General features: G+C 41.6%; 1 pseudogene; it reads right to left on the reverse strand.

Annotated features, from left to right (window-relative positions):
* Positions 1 to 10,798: 10,798 nt before the first annotated feature.
* Positions 10,799 to 14,857, reverse strand: LOC122916967 (annotated as a pseudogene).
* Positions 14,858 to 21,798: the final 6,941 nt, after the last annotated feature.

Below are 21,798 nucleotides of genomic sequence, written 5' to 3' on the forward strand. Positions count from 1 at the left end.
TGGTCTTATTAAAAAATTTTCTACAGTAAAGAGGATGATGCTATAATAATGGGAGATTTTTTCGAAAGTGAATATTGGCATCCTAAACTACATCAGACCTTTCAGTCCACTCTAGAGTGTCTAGAGACCTGAAGTTTGCCTTTAACACAGTGTTTCTTATTTTCATGTCAATGCTCTATTCCACTGTGCTCTAAGAATAAAGTGTAAGTATAAAAATGATGGCTGGTAACCCTACTTTGAAAATTGTTTTCAAGGTGCAGCGATCCAATTTCAGATTAATTGTAGCATAGCATAACAAGAGGCCCAAGGATGAGGATGTACCTTATCCAAAAGTTGCCAGTCACTTGTGTGACCTTGAATACATTCCTTAACTTTTTGGGATCTCAGCATTTCCAACTAAGTTGGAAGTAATTGTAGAGGACACTTTCAGGCAATCAACTTGAACAATGGAAATGTGAATCAGGCTGAAGGGCCCACAGTGACACACTGGCTGAGTTTGAACAAGCCCAGTGGGTGGCCCACATCAAAATATTCCTAAGCCCTAGCTGATCAATAGGTTACTTACACCCAGACACAGGTACCGAAAAAGAAAAATTCTGTATGTTCCCATACCTCCTCACCTTACCTCTGTAATGACAGCCTGCCCCAGTCTCTGTTCTGCTGTCCTGCCTGCTGCTCCCTTGCAGTGTGTTCAAGGTGTATTCTATCTCCTTTGTTCTGCCTTAGGTGAATTCTTTCACCACGCGTGATCAGCTCACCTCACATTTAGGGACCCCCATCCAATCCGGAGACCCCATAGTAATTAGGCTTGTAAATACTTCTTTTAGTGCTACACTGAAATCAAAAGATTGGTTGTGGTTCCTACTTCAAGGTAGCTCTGCTGTTACTGGTCTTCTCACGAAAAGCTGAGAGTCCTGCCTTGTTCTTGAATCAAATCCCAAGACTATAATATTTAGAAAGACCTGTGGCCCCTACGTGGCTCAGTTGGTTAAGGTTAAGCATCAGACTCATAATTTCCACTCAGGTCAGGATCTCATGGGTCTTGAGATCGAGCCCCAGGTGGGGCTCCCCGAATGGCAGGGAGGCTGCTTGAAATTCTTTCCCTCTCTCTGCCTCTCCCCCTACTTCCATGCACATGTGCACACTCTCTGTTCCCAATGGGTGAATAAATCTTGAATGAATTAATAAATGAATAAACCTGTCCAAAAGAACTATACCTATACCTGTGGTGAACACAGCATAATGCAAAAACTTGTCCAATCACTAAGTCATACATCTGAAACTAAGGCAATATTGTCTATCAACTATATGCAAATAAAAAATAAAAATGAAATAAACAATGTAAAAAGTAAAAAGAACTGTTCATTCATGTGAAGAAAGCATCCTGCTTAAAATCAACTTTAGGTAACTGGATGTATCAAAAGTAGTAAATTGAGGCTTGCTTCCCTTTCTTCTGAAAAAAACTTGGGACATACCCAAATCTCTGAATGCAGTCCCACAAACTGGTTTGGAGATCAGACATAGAGTCAGCGTAACTAGAAAGAAGAAAAATGAAGGAAAGAAAAGTAAAAGAGATGTAGGGACAAAAGGTAGAAAAACCTGAAAACAAAACAATCTATTTCATACCACTCCAAAGCGTGGTCCTTGGCCTAGTCACATTGACATCACCCAAGAGCTATTCTGGAGTACAGAATCTCAGACATCCCTCTGATCTGTTGTAGGGATGGTATTGGTTCATGGATCCTTTTCATCTGCCAATGTGCCCATCCTTTAGCTGCCACAAGCACTTGCTACTAACAACTCACAGCTGGCCCTTTTTCTAGAGAGTTACCCCTGGCCAAACAGGAGCTTCCTCACTTGGAAAGCTACACAGTACCCACCCAACAAACTTCAGTTAACAATTGACTGGTACCAAGGGATGAAAGCCTGGTTCCTCATCTTATGGTGCGATTACTTAGTGCAGGGTGTGTTCCAAAACTTCCTCCTAGGTTCAGACTAAAGCTCATCTTTGATTGAGACTATAGTCACGATTAGCTTTTATGGCCTGCTCTGTCAGGCACTGTTCACTCCTTTTCTCCTGAGAATACTCCTCTAGTGACTTGAATAAGAATCCCCATCGAATGCTCCACTTCTAGGAAACTCAATCTAAGTTGGTTTGTCCTAGAAAAAGATCTGAGAAGCAGATGCTAAGGATAGAATTATGTAGTTAGATCTAACTGGATAGTCTTTGGGACGCTATAATAGGCAACTACTAAGACTTTCACTTGAGGAGAAAGGGGTGAGATGCAGGTGGAGGGGATGCACTAACCGGCACATTATCTTAGGCACTGGAGAGATATGGGTAAGTAGCAATTCTAAACACTGTGAAATTGAGTGGCTGTTGCTAAATACCACTGACTTAGTGAAGAAAGAAAATGACAGGTTCAGACCTCTTAATAATTCAAAGTGTGAGTGTCAGAGGCCTCCTTGGTAGCTTTTGAAAAGATTCTCATCACCTGAAGCCAGAGGGTGGAAATGGCTATAGACAGAGAACTTAAGTGTGATATTGGCAGAGCTTTGAAGAATTCTTGGGCTCAGCAAATCTCCCATGACATTACAGGACCTAGAGAGGGAAAGAGTGGAACTGTGAGATTTGAATCCTGAAGGTGCTAGATCAAGAAGGTGGGGTGTAAAGGTAGATAAAGGAGGATTTACAATATGAGAAAACTTTCTAATGATACAGGATTTAACTACCTGGCAAGAACCCTAAGTGTTGCTTCTAAAAGACTTGGGAAAAAAAGAAAACAATAGTTGGTATTAAATTAGAGAGGCCATGGATCTTTTTGAGAAATAGGGTTATAGAGCTGAGGCTGCTAGAATGGATCAGTCATATACAACTGGAAAACCTTCCAGCTGGTCATTTTCCGTCAGAGGCCTGGAGAGCACTCCATTTATTAAAGTAATAAGGAATGAACTGGGGAGGAACACATCAACATCACTGCAATGCACAGTAATGCCTGTCTTCTGTGGGTTGAATTAGTAACTATTATAGAGCTGAGTTCCCTAGAAGCAGTGGGGATGACAGGATCTTGGAATAGCATGGTTAGCAAAGTATGAATGGCAGCCAAGAGGGGTCTGACTTAAAATGGTCTTTAGAAATAACTTGAAGTACATGGTATTCCTGGAGGCAAGCTCAATAAGCAGCCAATGCCCATGGTACTATCAAATCGATCTATCAACTATCTATCTATCTATCATCTTCCTCCAAAAAATCAGGAGTAGATGGGTAGTGCAAAAAAGTGTTGTTAAGTTGGAAAGCAAGGACAGATCCCCAAGGAAGTCTGTCCAGTATAATAGGAAGCTAAGAAGAAAGAAGGGATGGGTGTTCACGTTTTGATTTTGTTACTCTTTTGAAGTTTTTAATGATGAAAAGTTCTGGTGACTTTTTATTCCCCGTTTATTCCCCAGCACACACACTCAACGAGTGAGGAGAGTGGAGAAATTGTAGAAAAGTGAAATTGTTTTGAGAACTTAGCCAAGAGAATTGACTAAAGAAAAATATTATGAGGTCAGCTAAGACAGGAAGCTTTGTTTTCTTCACTGGTGTGCCCCTAATGCTTCGAAGAATGCCTAGTACACAGTAGACACTGAAGGAACTAATGGATTGTTTTCAGGGATTGTTGAAGCTGACCATTATTATAGAACATTTATGGTGGCATCAACATAATTACTTGTATTGATTTTATACTAGATCAATCACCCCTTTATTAGAATATGGGTCTTAAAAAGACACACTCACTTTTGCCCAGCATGACAGATGAAAGGCAAATGAAAAGCTGTAAAAAGTAGAGGTCTTTAGGTTTGGAACTAAGTGATGAACAATGAAGTTTTCCTTGGAGAGGGAGGAAATGAAACAAACCATTCTCAGATGGACAGGGAGAGGTATAAAGTGTCTTGTAGTTCCTGACTAAGTTGAAGAATTGGGGGCATACGCTGAAAGGATTAACTCAGGTGGAATGTCAGACTGTCTGTTCAGATGGCAGAAGTGCTCCTGGTGATAAGTTCTAGGATATAGCCATAACTAGGCTGGAAAGGAAGATAAGGGCTGAGGAATGAAAAGGGGTGAACAGTGAGAGACCACATTTTTGGGATGGTCTATCCACATGGATGTTGGGGAGTCTGACTGATTTCCTCCTACTTCAAGTTTCTCTGCTTGGTTCCATCCCACCTCTTTCTTATCCCTAAATCTCCTCAGAATCAGTGTTTCCTGCAACTCCAAGCTTTAGTCATGGCATAACTTTGGACAAGAAAGCAGAAATGGGGCAGAGAAAGAGGTCTGGAGTAGACATCTGTTTTTGTTTTGATACCTAGCATTCACTCACCTTCTGGAAACAGTCCCTTTATTCATGTCTAGAGAACTAAGCACATTCTCATTCTCAGTCTATGGGCAGGTGGAGATGTCTTTCCCTAACACTCCTATTTTAAGAATGCATCTATATATAACTCCAGCTTGGCCAAAAGATTATTTTATGCTTTTGACAACGGTGATTGGTCAGGGATGGGCAAAACTGAGCCAAAAGTGGAGCCAATAAGGCACAGTGGGATTTTCAGCAGGGACTAATGAGACACACAACCATTTTTAGCTACACTTAAAACTTAGAAGATACATTTAAAGCTACAAAATTGTCAGATGGGGGGAGGAGTCAAGATGGGGGAGGAGTAGCAGAAAGATGACATCAGGTGGCAGGAGTTCAACTAGACAGTTATCATACCATTCCAAACACTTACAAACCCAACAGGAGATTGAAGAGAAGAAGAGGAGCAATTCTAGAAACAAAAACCGACCACTCTCTGACAGGTAGGACGTGGGGAAAAGTGAATCTGAAGCAACGGGAAGATAGATTTGGGGGTAGGGGCCAGCTCCTAGCAAGTGGTGGAGAAATAGAGCACAAAATTTGAACTTTTAAAAGTCTGCTCCACTGAGGGGCATCACTCCAGAAGCTAAGTGGGGGTAGAGCCCTCGCAGGGACCGTGTGGTCTCAGGTCCCGCAGGGTCACAGAAGGACTGCGGGTGTCTGATTGTGGCAGAGCTCACAGCAGAAAAGACATGTACAGAGACAGAGCTGAGGAGTGAGCTTTCAGCTCAGAGTTACCTTAAACTGTGATCTGTGGCACAGACAGACTCAGTGGTCTGAGCAGGGACCCCACAAGTGGCAGATCCGGGGAGACCAATCTTCATCTGCTGGAACTGCAGAGCAGCAGGATCTTTTGGGCTTGAAGACTGTAAATGTGGCTGCGTGCCAGAGACAGAAACACTCAGTCACAGGGCAGGTGAGCTTGGAGCACGGCCAGAGACCAGGGAGACAGGAGTGATTGAGCACTTTTCTCCAAGGGTGCACTGAGGAATGCGACCCTGAACTCTCGGCTCCATCGGGCAGGAGACTGGGAGGCCGTCATTTTTATTACTGTCCTTCAGGGCTCTATGGAAAGTGTTCAGGGAACAAAAGCTCCCTAGAGCAAACCTGGGCAGATAACTTAGCCCAGCCCCTGACAAGGGTGGCACAATTCGCCTTGGGCAAAAATTTGAGAATCACTGCAACAGGCTCCTCTCCCAAAGATCAGCAAGAACATCAGCCCACACCAAGCTCACTGATTAAGGAGAACAGTGGAATTCTGAAAGAGGGGAAAGCAAAGCATGGAATTCATAGCTTTCGCCCCATGATTCTTTGGTCTTGCAAAGTTAATTAAATTTTTTTAATTTTATTTTTTTCTTAATCTAATTTTTTTGAACTTTTCATCTTTCCTCTTTTAATGTTTTTTAACTAGTTCATCTTCACAATACCTTTCTAAAAAAATCTTTTTAAACCTTCATTATTATAGTCATATTTTATCCTTCATTGTATATAACTTTATTTTTTGTATACATATCAGGTTTTTTCTTCTGAAAAATTTTGGGATACAATTTCTTCAAATAGATAAAAATTTACCTCAAATCTAGCACAGGGATTTGTTCTAGTGTCCAGCCTGAGAAAATTCTCTCCACTTCTTTTTCTTTCTTATTCCAACCAACTTCTCTTATCAATTCCTTTTTAAAATTTTCATCTTTACAGTTATATTCCATCCCTTCCTCATGTTTACCCTTATTTTTGTGTATATATCTAAGTTTTTCTTTCTGTAAAATTCTGGGAGGTAGTTTCTTCTAAGACACCAAATTACACCAAAAGTCAAGTGGGTGGTTCTGTTCTATTCACCAGTCTAATACACCCACACACACTCACAAACACACACAAACACACACACACACATATATATATATAAAATTTAAAAAAAATTAAATTTCTTTTAACCCCTTTCTTCTCCCCCTGATTTGGGGTCTCTTCTGATTTGGTTAGCTTATATTTTTCAGGGGTGTTTGGCACCCTTTTGGTATTTTATTCTCTCCTTCATATGTTCTTATCTGGATAAAATGACAAGACTGATAAACTCACCACAAAAAAAAAAAAAAAAAAGAACAAGAGGCAGTACCGAAGGCTAGGGACATAATCAAAACGGACATTGGTAATGTGTCAGATCTAGTGTTCAGAATGACAGTTCTCAAGGTGCTAGCTGGGCTCAAAAAGGGTGTGGAAGATATTAGAGAAACCCTGTCTGGAGAAATAACAGCCCTTTCTGGAGAAATAAAAGAACTAAAATCTAGCCAAGCTGAAATCAAAAAAGCTATTAATGGGGTGCAATAAAAAATGGAGGCTCTTACTGCTAGAATAAACGAGGCAGAAGAGAGAATTAGTGATATAGAAGGCCAAGTGATAGAGAATAAAGAAGCTGAGCAAAAGAGAGACAAACAACTACTGGACCATGAGGGGAAAATTCAATGGCAAAAATGAACTATTGGGACTTCATCAAGATCAAAAGCTTTTGCAGAGCAAAGGAAACAGTTAACAAAACCAAAAGACAACTGACAGAATGGGAGAAGATATTTGCAAAAGACATATCAGATAAAGGGCTATCCAAAATCTATAAAGAACTTATCCAACTCAACACCCAAAGAACAAAGAATCCAATCAAGAAATGGCAGAGGACATGAACAGACATTTCTGCAAAGAAGACATCCAGATGGCCAACAGGCACATGAAAAAATACTCCACATCACTCGGCATCTGGGAAATACAAATCAAAACCACAATGAGATACCACCTCACACCAGTCAGAATGGCTAAAATTAACAAGTCAGGAAATGGCAGATCCTGGCGAGGATACAGAGAAAGGGAAACCCTCCTACACTGTTGGTGGGAATGCAAGCTCATGCAGCCACTCTGGAAAACAGCATGGAAGTTCCTCAAAAAGTTGAGAATAGAGGTACCTGATGACCCAGTAATCACATGACTGAGTATTTACCCTAAAGATACAAATGTAGTGATCCGAAGGGGCACATGCACCTGAATGTTTATAGCAGCAATGTCCACAATAACCAAACTATGGAAAGAACCTAGATGTCCATCAACAGATGAATGGATAAAGAAGAAGTATACACACACACGTGCGTGCGAGCACACACACACACACACTATGGAATACAAGGAAGTCATCAAGAGAAATGAAATTTTTCCATTTGCAATGATGTGGATGGAACTAGAGGGTATTGTGCTGAGGGATAGAAGTCAATAAGAGAAAGACAATTATCATATGATCTCCCTGATATGAGGGACTCGAGAGGCAATGTGGGGAGCTTGAGGGATAAGAAAGGAAAAAATGTAACAAGATGGGATGGGGAGGGAGATAAAACATAAGAGACTCATAATCTCATTAAATGAACTGAGGTTTGCTGAGAGGAGTTGGGTAGGGAGAGGGTGGTTGGTTATGGACATGGGGGAGGGTATGTCCTATGGTGAGTGCTGAAAAGTGTGTAAGCCTGATGATTCACAGACCTGTACCCCTGGGGCTAATAATACATTCTATATTAATAAAAATAAAGAAAGAAAAGAAGAAAAAAGGAAAAAAAAATTTTTTAAATTGTCTGACAGAAAGTCCAAACTGCCAAGAAATAGATAGAAAGTGAATCTTGAGGACATCAATGGAGCCCCAGCATGAACCCTTGTACTATAGACCAGCTTTATTCCCAGACTTTTTCAGGTAGCTAAGTCAATAGACTCTCCTTTTTAAGTCAGTTAAGTTGTATTTCCCGTCTTTTACATCCAAATCATTCCTCACAATATAAGGGGGCTCTCCATCACTGGCTCCCTCTTTCATGCTAGCCCACTGAATATATATTACCTTCTCTGTCCTTCAGGTTGCCCTTCTATGAGAGGGGATTAAGAAATCTGCATTGAGATTGCAATCCAAGAAAGCAGAGGAGTAAGAGACCTTACTTTTGTCTGGTTGCAGGAATTCAGCTTGATAGCTATCAAATCATTCTGAACACCTGAAAAATCAAGGGGAGATCAAAGAAAAGAGTACCTGCAACTCTACAAACAGAAAAGTGACCATGTTCTGCCAGGTAGGAGGTGGAAAGGAGGAAATCCGAGGCGATATATGGGAAGATAAACCAAGGTGGGGAGGGGAGGGAGCCTCCATTAGCTGGCTACAGGCAAGTGATCGAGTAGCAGAACACAAAATAAGAACTTTCAGGAGTCAACTCCATTGAGGGATGTCCCTGTCTGAAAGATGCCTTGGTGGTGAAGCAGGCAGAATCCTAGGAGGGGCAGTGTGGTCTCAGGATCCCCGTGATCACAGAAAGAACAGGGGTGCCTGAGTGTGACAGAATTCCCAGGCATCAGAGCCTTCAAGACACAGGTACGTGGAAAATATCCCAAAATGGGAGTATGTGCTTTAAGATCCCTAGTACTGCCTTTTCCAATAGTTGAGTGACCCATTCTCTCTGATGTTTAAGCTATGAGAATTAAATTTGAAATGATGGATGTGCTATATTAAATATATTAACAAAAACAGAAATTAAACCTTGCAACCTATAGGGTTCCCCTCCTTTATAATGTTGGCTAGGCCTACAGAAGCTGAAGGTTACTTCTACACACCTATGGTCTGGGAGCTAGGGCAAAAGAGAGAGAATGTCGTAGAGCCGATGAGCCATATTACACCAGCTTTCCTCCCCGCCCCCCAGTTTGAATACTGGTAAGTCAGGTGGCTCTCAGGGTTTATTTTACTTAATCATTGAGGATAAACCCAAACTACCTTGACCTCTCTAGGTCACCTTTCCTTCCTTCCTTTGGATGCTCCAATCTCTGTGATGGTTACTTACCAGGTGCCAATTTGTTTAGCCATTAAGAAATTTTGACCTTGATGACTTGGGCATGAATGAGGACAAAGATCCACTTGGCATGTTTGGAGACTTCTGCGCCAGCAAACTGAAGAAGTTGTCCAAGAACCTGGAACAACAAAAGTTGTTCCTCTTGCATTAGGAAGACTTCTGAGAAGATTCCGATCATCCCCACTCATGGTGTTCACACCCTTGTGTAATTACACCTCCCCTTAAGCATAGGCTGGACTTAGTGATTTGCCTCTGAGTGATAGAATAAAGGAAAGGTAATAGGATGTCATTTCCATTGCTAGTTTCCAAAAGATTGTAACTTCTATCTTGTTTGCAAACTCTCTCCTTGCTTTGATGAAGTAAGCTGCCATGCTGGAGAAGCCCACTTGATAAGGAACCAGCCAGATTCAGCCAAGAGCCAGCAAGGTACTGAGGATCTCATTGCAACAGACGTTGAGGAACTGCATCCTGCCAGCAACTATGTGACTGAGTACGGGAGTTGGTCCTTCCCCAGTCAAGCCTTCAGATGAGAATGTAGTAGCCTCAGCTGACGCCTTAAATGCAGCCTTGAAGCAGAGAATCCAGGTAAGCTTCACCCAAATTTCTGACCCACAGAAGCCATGGGGTAATAAGTATGTATTTTTTAACCCACTAAATTTTGGATAGCAATACATAATTAAGGTACCTCTCAATTACTGTAACCTTGGGGTAAAATGTTGCATGTCTGGGAAGGCAAGAATCATATAGGAGGAAAACGTCCCTGACAACATCCCTGAGGGCACTGTCTTCTTGCTCAAAGACTATCCCATATATTCATATTTTGAAATGTTATCATTTGGGCCTGAGTATCCTCCAGGAGGTGAGGTCTAGCTGACACAGTATCCTACCCTCCAAATAGTTTGGGAGCAGATGAAAGAGAGTTTAAATCAAGTTCTAGACTTTGAGTGTTTTTTTCACTATTTGTAAAGGTCTGAAGATTTTCAGAGTAAGCACGTTATACTTTTTATGAAAAAAAAGTAAATATTTTATTTAAAGATTTTTATTTATTTATTTGAAAGAGATCACAAGTAGGTAGAGAGGCAGGCAGAGAGAGAGAGAGGAGGAAGCAAGCTCCCTGCTGAGCAGAGAAGCCTATGTGGGGCTCGATTCCAGGACTCTGAGATCATGACCTGAGCCGAAGGCAGAGGGTTAACCCACTGAGCCACCGGCACCCCCAAACATGTAAATGTTTTAAATATAGGACATCAGAGCAGAACCAAATAAAGGACCCCAGGATAAAACTGAGAAGAAGGCCACTGTCCGGTTTTGTACAAGGGACTGGTGTACTTGTAGAAGCCGAAAGCATTAACTACTCAGAGTTGAACACACTGCTTCCTTTCCCAGAGCACAAACCCCAGCCCCAGTCCCAGAGCAGCACACAGAGAACACCACTCTTTATTAGAAGAAATGTTTATTGAGGAGGATGAATATTCTTGGTTGTTCTGAAGGTTGTTCTCATCAGAGGTTATATTGTCATGAAAATTGTGAACCTTTCTCAATAAGGACTGAATGATTTCTTTAGGGAAATTTTTCTCCCTGCAAGTGCTGGAGAAGAATTTTCTGCCTGAGTAGAAGAATCAAATCGCTAAAAACAGTACGTTCATCAGGGTCACCCCTGGTGGCCCAAAGGACCTGGCATACTTAATGCATGCAGGTGGGGCTTGGATGAGGCACAGACTCCCCAGAGCACAGAGAAGAAGGGGGTTGACCCCGGCTTAATAGCTGATCCTTGAAGGCTTCAGCTTTCTGGGAATGTCTGACCCTGTCTCTGTTCTGTGTAGCACTTATAAGATGGTTCTGGTTAGTACAGGAAGCTTCTTGGCTGCAGGCCTTGATACTTGCCGGTTTCTTTTGTTGTGGGTCAGAGAGAGCCCAATAGTTGGAGGGAGGTCTCTTGTCAGACCTGTAGTTCCTCCTGCTGCTGGCTTAACTCAGGCCTCAGATGCATACATATGTGCCAGCTTCTCTTCTAGGACATTCCCAAAGGTAGTGAGCTTGTGAGCTTCAGGAGGCCAATCACTCCCAAAAGTAGCTACATTCAACTGGGTCTTGGTGCTGTGCTAAGGTGGACATGAACTTGGCTTTTTGCTGGGGACATTCTTAATGCCCTGTGATTTTTTTCCTTGGAATTGATCCACTGAGAAAATTGTCTCATCTTTTCCTGAAGTATCTTTCAAGAGGAAACTGTTCATTCTGTGACAGAGTTGAGGAAGCACGCTCTAATTTTCTCACCTCAGCATGGTGGCCCTCCTCTTTGCCTGCAGATGTCCCTATTCCTGAGTCCTCACTTCTGCATTTTCTTGCTTTGGGATCCTGAGGTCTCACTTTCTTTGCACTTTTACTTTGTGAGAAATTCGTAAGCTGGCCCTTACAGAAGGCCAGCTTCAAGCCCAAGGATTCCTGCTGCTCTTCCATGCTAATTCTGCTGTCCTTCAGTTGGACGTGCAGCACCTGGGATGCTTCCATGTCCCCACTGCACACACTCTGAGACTGAGTCAGGGAAGGCCTGGAAGTCAAGCTCTCTGAAGTAAGAGGCATGCCAGTTGGACATCCTTGAGCCTGGTTATACTTCTCACTATCCAGTTTAAACTATAACTCACTCAGAAACTATCTTTTCAGGTCTGATAGTTTAGAATCTTGGGGAATCAATATTTTTAGTGAGGGGTGTTCTGTGGTCAGGGCAGTTTCTACCTTGCTCATGTTAACATTTATCATTTTGGAGCTTCCCAACTCACTGGTTGTCAAGACGTCCCAAGATTGGGATTGAAGGGTACACAGGTCCTTGATGTCGAATATATCCCTGGACAGCTTGGACATGGCAAATGTTCTAAATTCTTCTCGACCATCACTTTGCCCTGTTCCATTTCTACTCTTTTACTGGAACTCACATTCTCGTGCATGGACTCATGTCCAGGCCCAGCTTGCCCTGTGGGTACCTCTGGGCCACATGTGTTGTCTGGTGCAGTCTCACTGTGTCGCACTTGAGCTCCGATGCTGTGTGTAAGGGGCTAAAAAGTCTGGCTGCCCCACTCAGCTATCGAGATACACTATGCAGTCTTATGGTCAGTGTCAGAGTGTGATGCCTTCAGGCCCCCTTTCTTTCCTTCACTGATCACAGATGACTTGGTGGGGAGAGGATGATCCACAGTGGGGACTGACTTTGTTGTTCTCACCTTTTTTCCCAAAAAAGTTTTAGAGCTTCCCTCAAGGGGTTTAGAAAACTCAATTTGGAATCCACCCCAGAAATATACATGACTGAGGAGGGAAAGTCAAATTGGGGAAGAGGCCATATTTTGGCTTCTCTCAACATAGAATTTTATGGATTCAAGAACCCTGAGGGGAATACCCCACCTCTCATTCATGTGAAATCTTATAATATAGGCCTCTAGCACCTGTAGGGATCAAGAAAAGAATGCTCTAGGTGGTACTCTGGCAGTAAACCCTACCCACCATTGTCTTTTTAGAATCTGTGTTTTCTGGAGCAGTCTGGGAACTCCCAGAAAAAGGCAATGTATAGTCATCAGCCAGCCACGAATAATACACACCTATAAGAATCCTACCTGTGGAGATCTGCCAAAATTTCTTGCCCACATGTAAACTAAGAATACTTTCCATTTGATTCTGGTCTGTGTCCTTCCTTGAGACATTCAATAATTCATTCCCTGAGTGATTCCTTGAATGACACACACAGTTACTTGTCTCCAAGGCAGCCCTCAGACCCTTCACTAGGTGGCATTCTGAGACCCTTTGTGGCCTGTCTTCTGGACTCTTCTCTAGGATATACCCAAGATTCCTCCTCATATCCTTCCTTAGCTGAAACTTTGCTTGGACCCTCTCATGGAACCTTCCAGGGAGATGCAACTCAGTCTTTGCTAGATCCCTGTTACTATGGCCCTGAAATTCAGAGAATTGTGAGTGAACTTGTCTGCCTTTTTGCTGAGAGAGTTCTGATAATGTATGCTGAGGCTCCATCACTGCTAGGGACTCTAGACTTCCACAGTCATGGAGGCACCAGCGTGGATTACCTTTCTTGAGTTTTGTAACTCCAGTGTCTCCTGGGGTTCACAGATGATATGAAAATGGCCAGGAAGGATGGAGACGGGTACATGGGAATCAGATGATTGGCTAACAAGCAGAAGATTGGGAGCTTAAGGACAAATGGTTTCTTTAGGTTTCTGGAACACAGGGACTAAAGCCCACAAACTTACCTGTAGCTTCTGCAACATGTGCCATCCCAGGTGTTGATTTTCAGTCAAGATAAGAGAGTCTCATTCATTCTTGGATCTATTAAAAGATGCTCCACAGTCCCTAATCTGGGATGAGGAAGGTGATATGATCAGGAGGCAGGGTTGAAAATGAGGGGGGGGGCGCCTGGGTGGCTCAGTGGGTTAAGCCACTGCCTTCGGCTCAGGTCATGATCCCAGGGTCCTGGGATCGAGTCCCGCATCGGGCTCTCTGCTCAGCAGGGAGCTTGCTTCCTCCTCTCTCTCTCTCTGCCTGCCTCTCTGGCTACTTGTGATCTCTCTCTGTCAAATAAATAAATAAATTCTTTAAAAAAAAAAAAGAAAGAAAATGGGGGTGGGTGTTCACCTTAGTGAAAGGTAGAGGCTAGGATGGGGACAGGTTTTGAGGCCAGGATTGGGGGTGTACAATGGGGAGAGGAAATAGTTGGGAATGAGGAAGTGGTGGTGATGCTTGTATTTTGATGGCGGAGGTATTATGAATTCCATTGAATAAGACAAAGTGAGACTCTAGTGGGGAAGTACTACTAGAAAACAGGAGAGTGGCTACTAAGGACTCACTGTGCAAAGAAGGAAGACCCCAGAAGAGCTGGCTATATTTCTAATGCAAGTTTTCTGCCAAAGCCTTGACATAGAGGAGCTGTTGATAAATAGAGAGCTGCTCTGGTTGGCCTTCAGTGTTCCATCCAATATTGGAGGATGTGGTGACCTGTACATCAAGCGGTTGCAACAAATTCCCTAAAGATGTCCTTTGGTAATCTGACCACATTTGTTTTTGATAAATGGCACCTCCTCTTTTACTTTCTTCTCTAAAATCTGGAAAGCCATTCTCTTCTCCATTTGTCTCTGCAATAGGGCCTGGAAGATAAGACCAGGGAAAGAAATTCCACTGGCCTCCTTGTGTTTAGTAGCAAAGTCTCTCCTGAGACAGGTTTCTGGTTGATGGAGGTAGACTTGCTCTGTAAACATCGGAGTGTGATAATGTGGGGAGGAACATGTTCCTGGCGTGGGTCTGCCAGTAGGTGAATTTGGAACTCTATGGGTTTGAGCAGTCACTACCTCTAATTGTTGGGACATAAGTAGATATCACCAGGACTATCTGGAAATGAATTCTCAGGAGCAGGTTTCAGTGAGATGGAAATTGAATCACAGTTTAAGGGCAGTCTGGCAGTGGTGAAACAGATGGAGTTGGTGGTGCATGATGACAAGCAAATACATCAGTGGGATTCCTTGTCTAAGACAGATATGGTAAGAGGTTGATACCCTGCAAAATAATGGGGTCAAGAACAGAGATGGTATTCAGAGATAAAGTGCCCTCTGGTTGTCTCAACATCATAAGGTAGGAAAGAAGTCAAAGGAAGGGGTAGAGGTATGGAATGGTTCCCTGGGAATAAAGAATCCTAGGCTTTTGGCTCTAGTGATGGGAATGCCCAAAGATGACTTTAAGAAAAAGTCAGCTAAAAGGGTCATTGGGTTAGGTGACAAGGTGAAGGGGATTGGGGGAAGGGCTCAGGCAAAGAGGCTGGTATTAGGTCTTCTGGAGCAACTGTAGAGAAGTCAGGAGATGAAGTGAATGATGAGTGAGTCACAGGAGCTGTAAAACCAAGGGGATCAGAGAAGGAGTAGCATCTTCCAGGGCCTCTGGAAACAGCAGCCAATTCACCTCAGCAGTTGTGCTGTTACACACCCCACAGAAGGGGTCTGGACATAATAGTTAATGAAAATGGATGGTATCATGAGGCCAGCCTAGGGGCTGTGGGAGACAGGAGGAAAAAAACTGCAACCAGGACCAGAATAAACATATGTGACGCTGGCTGGTCTGGCAAAGATAGAAAGATAGTCCCCCACCCACCAACATCCCCAACACTTTCACATTCTAACTCTGAGAATTTTCCATCCCATGTCAATTCCAGGCTTCCCTGAGGCCCGAGAAATACATAGACTCTGCTTAAAACAGCGGTACAGGAAAGAAGGTAATGTTTACTCACCTTTACAGAAGAGAAAGCATGTTTCTTGCCTCCCCTACTTCTGACAAGTTCTCTACCCTGGGAAATGAGGAGAATGGTGAAGATAGAAGCAAGACATCTTATAAGAGGCTGAATAGAGTGTCCTTTAAAGATATCCTTGGTAGATTGGACTTGGAGAGCACCAATTATTAGGCTATAAGGTCACATGATCAATAATAATAATAATAGGACTTACATTATTTGATCATTCACAGTGGGCTTTTTCATGTATTATCTATCCCATGTCATACTGAAAACCACCTTATGTGGAACATAGGTCAATGGTTACCTCAAAGAGGAAGTTGAGTATCCATGATGTCACAGGTCTTTCACAAAGTCTCAGAACTTCAGAAGTTCTAACTCTTAATGTCTCACATGGCTACATATTGGACAGCACCCATTGCCCAGATCCATCACTGCTTCATGCTCAGTAATGGTCAGAGCAGGGATTCTGAGAAGGATTTTGCATTCTGACTGCGTTTCCATGAGCCTCTCCTCTGAGGCCTCTGTTTTCTGAGAGGGAATGTACTTGCAGTTGGCATCCTCAGAGATCATGGACCTGAGCCCTCATGGAAAGGACAGGAAGGGTCAGCCTTGGAGAGCTCAGGTGGAATAGGCAGAACCTTACAGTTCAGAGTCCCACCTTTCCTCCTCTTGGCTCTGCCCTGATGCTAGAACTAAAGAAAAGAATGAGGGGTGGGGACTCATCTCTCACTTTTCTCTCAGAAATGGAGACATTATTTATCCAAGAACACCAGGACTGTATTTTAATTGACAGAACTTAGTGTTCCTTGCTTTTCTCAATTTTAAGGTTTTATTTTGAAAATCAAAGGAGGATTGTGTCTGGGAGGTCCACACTTGATATTATCACTCAGAAGTTCTTTGTTCAATGAGGACATACAAGATGAATACCAACAGTCACATCTGTGCCCCCTTGGGTAGACCTTGTATCCTAGGCTATAGCTCAGACCCCAGTCTCTTCTCAGAGGCTCAGCACTGTTCTCCTCATCAGCCCAACATGAAGGCAGGCTTGATTGAGTGATGCTTGACATGGCAATGTGACTCATGATCAAGACCTGGGAAATTTTGTTTTCTTACACAGACCTCATACTCTCCAAATAACACAATCCAGAACTGCAGAATCATTGTGTTTGGGATTCTACCCAAGAGCTACCACCATACCCAAGTAGACTATGTGTTTCAAGTGGAAACCTTAGTGCTTCCTTAATCCTTTCCCCTGTCAGATATCCTTTCCTAGAGGAGTTAATGTCTGTTCTTTCCTAAGACTTCCCATTTTAGGTGTTTCTTTGACCTACCAAACTCATTTAGAAATGTGGGAAGAGGAACAGGAAAATAAAGAGTCATTCTCTGAAGGGCAACTTCTGGTTCCAGGTCTAACATTTAAAAAGCCTGGGAGTCATCACTTCAGTCTGTGAAAGAAGCAAAATGCTGAACAGACTAAAAATCAATGACATTTTTTGGAACCATAGTGGCAAACCACTACCTCAAATCTCCCGAGAGTGTCAGTGCAGAAAATCATACCTAAGATTCGCTTACCTGAAACAGAAGACACTGGAGGCTCAACACTGCTCTCCTGGTACGAACACTTAAACAAACACTTTGACAAATTGCTGAAGGATGCATATGAGCTAGCATGAGAGTGAGAAACTCCTGGGGTCACAATCTCATAGGGGCCTCCCATTATCCATGGGTTATATTACCAGGAACCCCACCTGGTTCTCATAGTAAACTACAAAAAAAAAAGAAAAAGCTCTTGTTTCTGGCAGGGGAGTGTAGTGTCTGAGAGAAAGGAGAAAGGTAACCCATTTTGAAAACATTGTGAAATATTCCCAGAGTGTTTTCCATAACAGAAGTCTACTCAGCAGGGAAAAGCCTACCAGAGCTTTGTGCCCCATGGGAGAAGGTAAATTACACAACTACAGCAGCTCCCTCTAGCCTTCCTCTCTCATCTATAGAGTGCAAGAAAACAAAACAAAAATCTCTGAAATACTAGTGAACATCACAATTCAGGAACATAAGGCCATTAAAAGATGATTGATTAATCATGTCACCTCCCGTAACACCTTACTACAGTATTGACAACTCTGGTGTAGGAACAGGATCATAGCTAAAAAGAGGTGCAAGGTATAGGTTTTATTTAGGGAGATTTAGGGAAACCTAAAGACACTAGGAGAGACAAAAACAAAGGGCACTAGAGGAAACTGCAGCCTCTGATACGTATAGCTACAATAAATATTAAAGACATGACAACACCTAACCAGATTAATATAAGACTTCACATTAAAGGTCTCTTTATTTCAGTTCCCATTATCCAATACATCATGTTTGGCTTTCAAAGAAAAATTACAAGGCATGATAAAGGCAGGGAAAAGCAAACTGATAAAACAAACTGAGCATCAGATGTACATTCAGATATAACACATTTCAGAATTCTCATACGTAGAAGCTAAAATAACCATGATTATTATATTAAGGGCTCTACTTGAAAAGGTAGACAATATACAAAAGCAGATGATGCCTGTAAACTGAGAGAGGGAAATTCTATGAAAGAATCAAAAGAAAATGTTAGAAAACAAAAGCAGTATGACAAATGAAGAATGCCTTTGATTAACTCCTCTGTAGGTTGCATAAAGTTAAGGAAACAATATATGAGTCTGCATAAATGTCAGTAGAAACTTTCCAAACTGAAATACAAAGAAGAAAACAATTTTCTTAATGCTAAAATCTAGAATATCCAAGAACTGTGTTCCAAACTGTATAATAGATATGTAATTGGAATACCAGAAGAAGAAAGAACAGAAAAAATGTTTGAAGTAATAATGGCCAAGGATTTTCCAAGATTAATAACAGGTTAGCAATACAGTTGTAGCAATACACCAAGCAAGGAAATATCTTAAAAGTCTATACCTGGACATAACATATTCAAACTGTATGAAAACAAAAGATAAAATTTTGAAATAACCCAGAGGTAAATAAAAACCCTACCTCTAGAGTGAGAAAACATTAAGAATTATGACCTATTATCATAAACCATGAAAGCAAGAGATTGGAGTGAAATGTTTAGTGTTGAACGAAAAATACACCAATCCAAAGTTTTATAACTAATGATATTACCTTGCAAAAGTAAAAGAGAAATAAAAACTTAGAGAAATAAAAACAGGGAGTTCATCAGCAACAGATCTGCCCTGCATAAATGTTAAAAGTTCTTTGTCAAGAAAGAAAATAACTCAGGTCTATATAAAGGAAAGGAAGAGAAGGAATGAATGAGGATCAAATAAAACTTTCATTCATCTTATTCTCAATTGACCTAATAATAACAATGATAGTGTGTCGGGTGATTATTGTATATGGATAAGTGAAATGAATGGCATCAGTGGTACAAGGGACAGGAGGAATTGGACACTCCTGCACTATCTATGAAGTGATATAACATTATATGAAAGTGGACTTAGAGTAGTTGTAAATATATATTACAAACTCTAGGACAACCACTAAAATATTTTTAAACAGAGAACAATTGATTGACTAACAAAAATGAGAAAATAGAATTATATATCATGCTTTTTCAAAACCAGAAAAGGCATAAAAGAGGTGAAGGATAGGTATAATGAATAGCAAACAGTACGGACAAGGTAGAGATATTAATCCTACTATATTTAAAAATCTCTTGGGGCACCTGGGTGTTTCAGTAGGATAAGCGGCTGCCTTCTGCACATGTCATGATTCAAAGGTCCTGGGATTGAGCCCCGCATGGGGCTCCTGGCTCAGTGGAGATCTTGCTTCTTCCTCTTCATCTATCTGCTGCTGTGACTACTTGTGCTCCCTCTCTCTGTCAAATAAATAAAATATTAAAAAAATAAAATAAAATCACTAAATGGAAGTAGTCTAAATTCACCAAATAAAAGAGTAGACTGTCAGAGCACATTAAAAAAAACAAGACCTAATTATATGTTGTCTATAAAATACTCACTTTAAAAATAATGGTCCAGATAGATTAAAAACAAAGAGACAGAAATAAATGTACCATGCTAACACTAACAAAAAGAAAATCCAAATAATTATATTATTTTGTACAAAGCAAACTTCACAACATGGAAAATTATCAGGGATAAAGAAGAGCATTACATAACACCAAAGAGGTCAATTCTCCAAAAAGACAGAACACTCCTTAACGGGGACACATGTAACAACATAGTGTCAAAATATGTGAGGCAAAAACTGGTATAATTGCAAGAAAAAATGGATGAATCCACTGTTATTGTTGGAGATTTCAACAGCCCTTCTCAGAAATGGGCAGATTCAGCTGGCAGAAAACCAGTAAAGATACAGTTGCCCCAAACAAACATCATCAGTCAACTCGCTCTAATTGACATTTATAGAATACCTTATCCAACCACAGAATACACATACTTCTGAAGATCACATGGAACCTTCACTAAGATGGACTATATTGAGGGCCATAAAACACACCTTAAATATAAAATAAAAATCACACAAAGTGTATTTTCAGACCCTAGTAGACTTAAACTAGAAATCAACTACAGAAAGATAGCTGGAAATCCCAACATGTTTAGATTAGATTAAATGACACACAACTAATACACAGGCCAAGAAAGGAGACTCAAAAGAAAAGAAATATTTTAAACCAAATGAAAATTAAAGTACAACTGAAGGGGCACTTAGGTGGCTCAATCAGTATGCATCTGGCTCTTGGTCTCAGCTCAGGTCTTGATCTCAGGGTCATGAGTTCAAGCCCTGTCTTGAGCTCTACACTAAGCTTAGAGACTCATAAAATAAAATAAAATCTACTTAAAATTTGTAAGATTCAGCAAAAGCATCATTTGGAAGTTGTTTTTAATTCATCTATTTGAAAAGAAAGATTTAGTATCTCTGAGGGATTTTACTTACCTGATTGACATCTCTGTTTCCAAAGTACTGGTAAAAATGGTTTCCTCTTTCGGTAGCACAGCCCCAAAAGAAGGAGCCCCACCCGACCCAGGAAGGCAAGGATGGAAAGACTGAGCAAGTATAACTGGAGTTCAGTCATGGTGTAGTAAGGCTTCTCAGACAAAGATTATTCACATCATTGCAAATACACTCCTGCCTCAGGCAGCTGGGCATGGAGAATCCATGTGCCAGACTAGAGTTCCAGGCCCACATCACAGGGCTTTAGTATAGACACCAAAGGTTCCTGAGTGCTGGGGAGGGGACAACACAGGAGAGAGAAACTCACATGCAACTCTTCCCCCGCTATCCAGCCCAGCAGATGTGTCCATCCTTCCTGGTATGTTAGATGCCTCCAGCCTACCTTCCTGCTCTACCTAGTCACATATCATATATTTACCTTAGTGAAATATTCTCGGTCCCCTGTTACCCTGATATTACCTGAGACCCTTCTCTCTACTTGATCTCACTTTGGACCTCAATTCATCTCTGAAGGTTTGCTCTACCCCGGGATTTACATTCTCAAGATCTACTCTGCCTTCAGCTGCAGCTCTTCCTCATGCATTTTTCCCTGTATGAAGCCAGAAATAGACTCAGCAGCAACCCCACCCCCATAGCTCCTCCAAAGTATCCAAAAGTATTGAATACCAAAAAGTATTCAAAAGTTTACTAAAAAGCCTGAGAAAGCAGAATAGCCTGTATCAAGGAAGAGAAAGCATGACAAAGAGGGAGACAAGGGCACGACACACCCATGGAACTGAGGCAAACAACTTAAAAATTTTAGTAATTCTTTCATTTCCCCAAATCCCTCTTAGGCTATTCACACCCTACAGGTTCTCCCTCCTGCTCCCTCTTCCCTCTCTGTCAAGTCCCCCTTCTCCCCCCAACATTTTAAAGATTTTTTTTATTTTACAGAGCAAGGGTGCTGCATCACAGCAGACCAAACTCTCTTGATTTAGGAGGTGGGCTCCTCTAGCTTAATGTCTAATGAGCACAACTGTAACTATACCTAGTGATACCTTTTGGTTTTTTGAATGACACCTATGTTTATTTCTTCCATGAAAACTGGTTTTCCCACATAGCTTCTACCTTTTCACCAAAATACCTTATTGTGATCTCTACCAATGTGAAATGATAATGTCATTTTTGTTGATGGTTATATGTATTTATTTCTTCTCCCCATGCTACCTAGTCATTTAATAGTTGGAACCCTTATGGCTTCATTATTTAGATTATTAACTGTTGAAATTAAGCCCTCTATCATTTCCTTACTTGACTTGCCTACATTCCCTCGCTGATGAATCAG

This window comes from Neovison vison, chromosome 9, assembly GCF_020171115.1.
Source record: "Neovison vison isolate M4711 chromosome 9, ASM_NN_V1, whole genome shotgun sequence".
NCBI lineage: Eukaryota > Metazoa > Chordata > Mammalia > Carnivora > Mustelidae > Neogale > Neogale vison.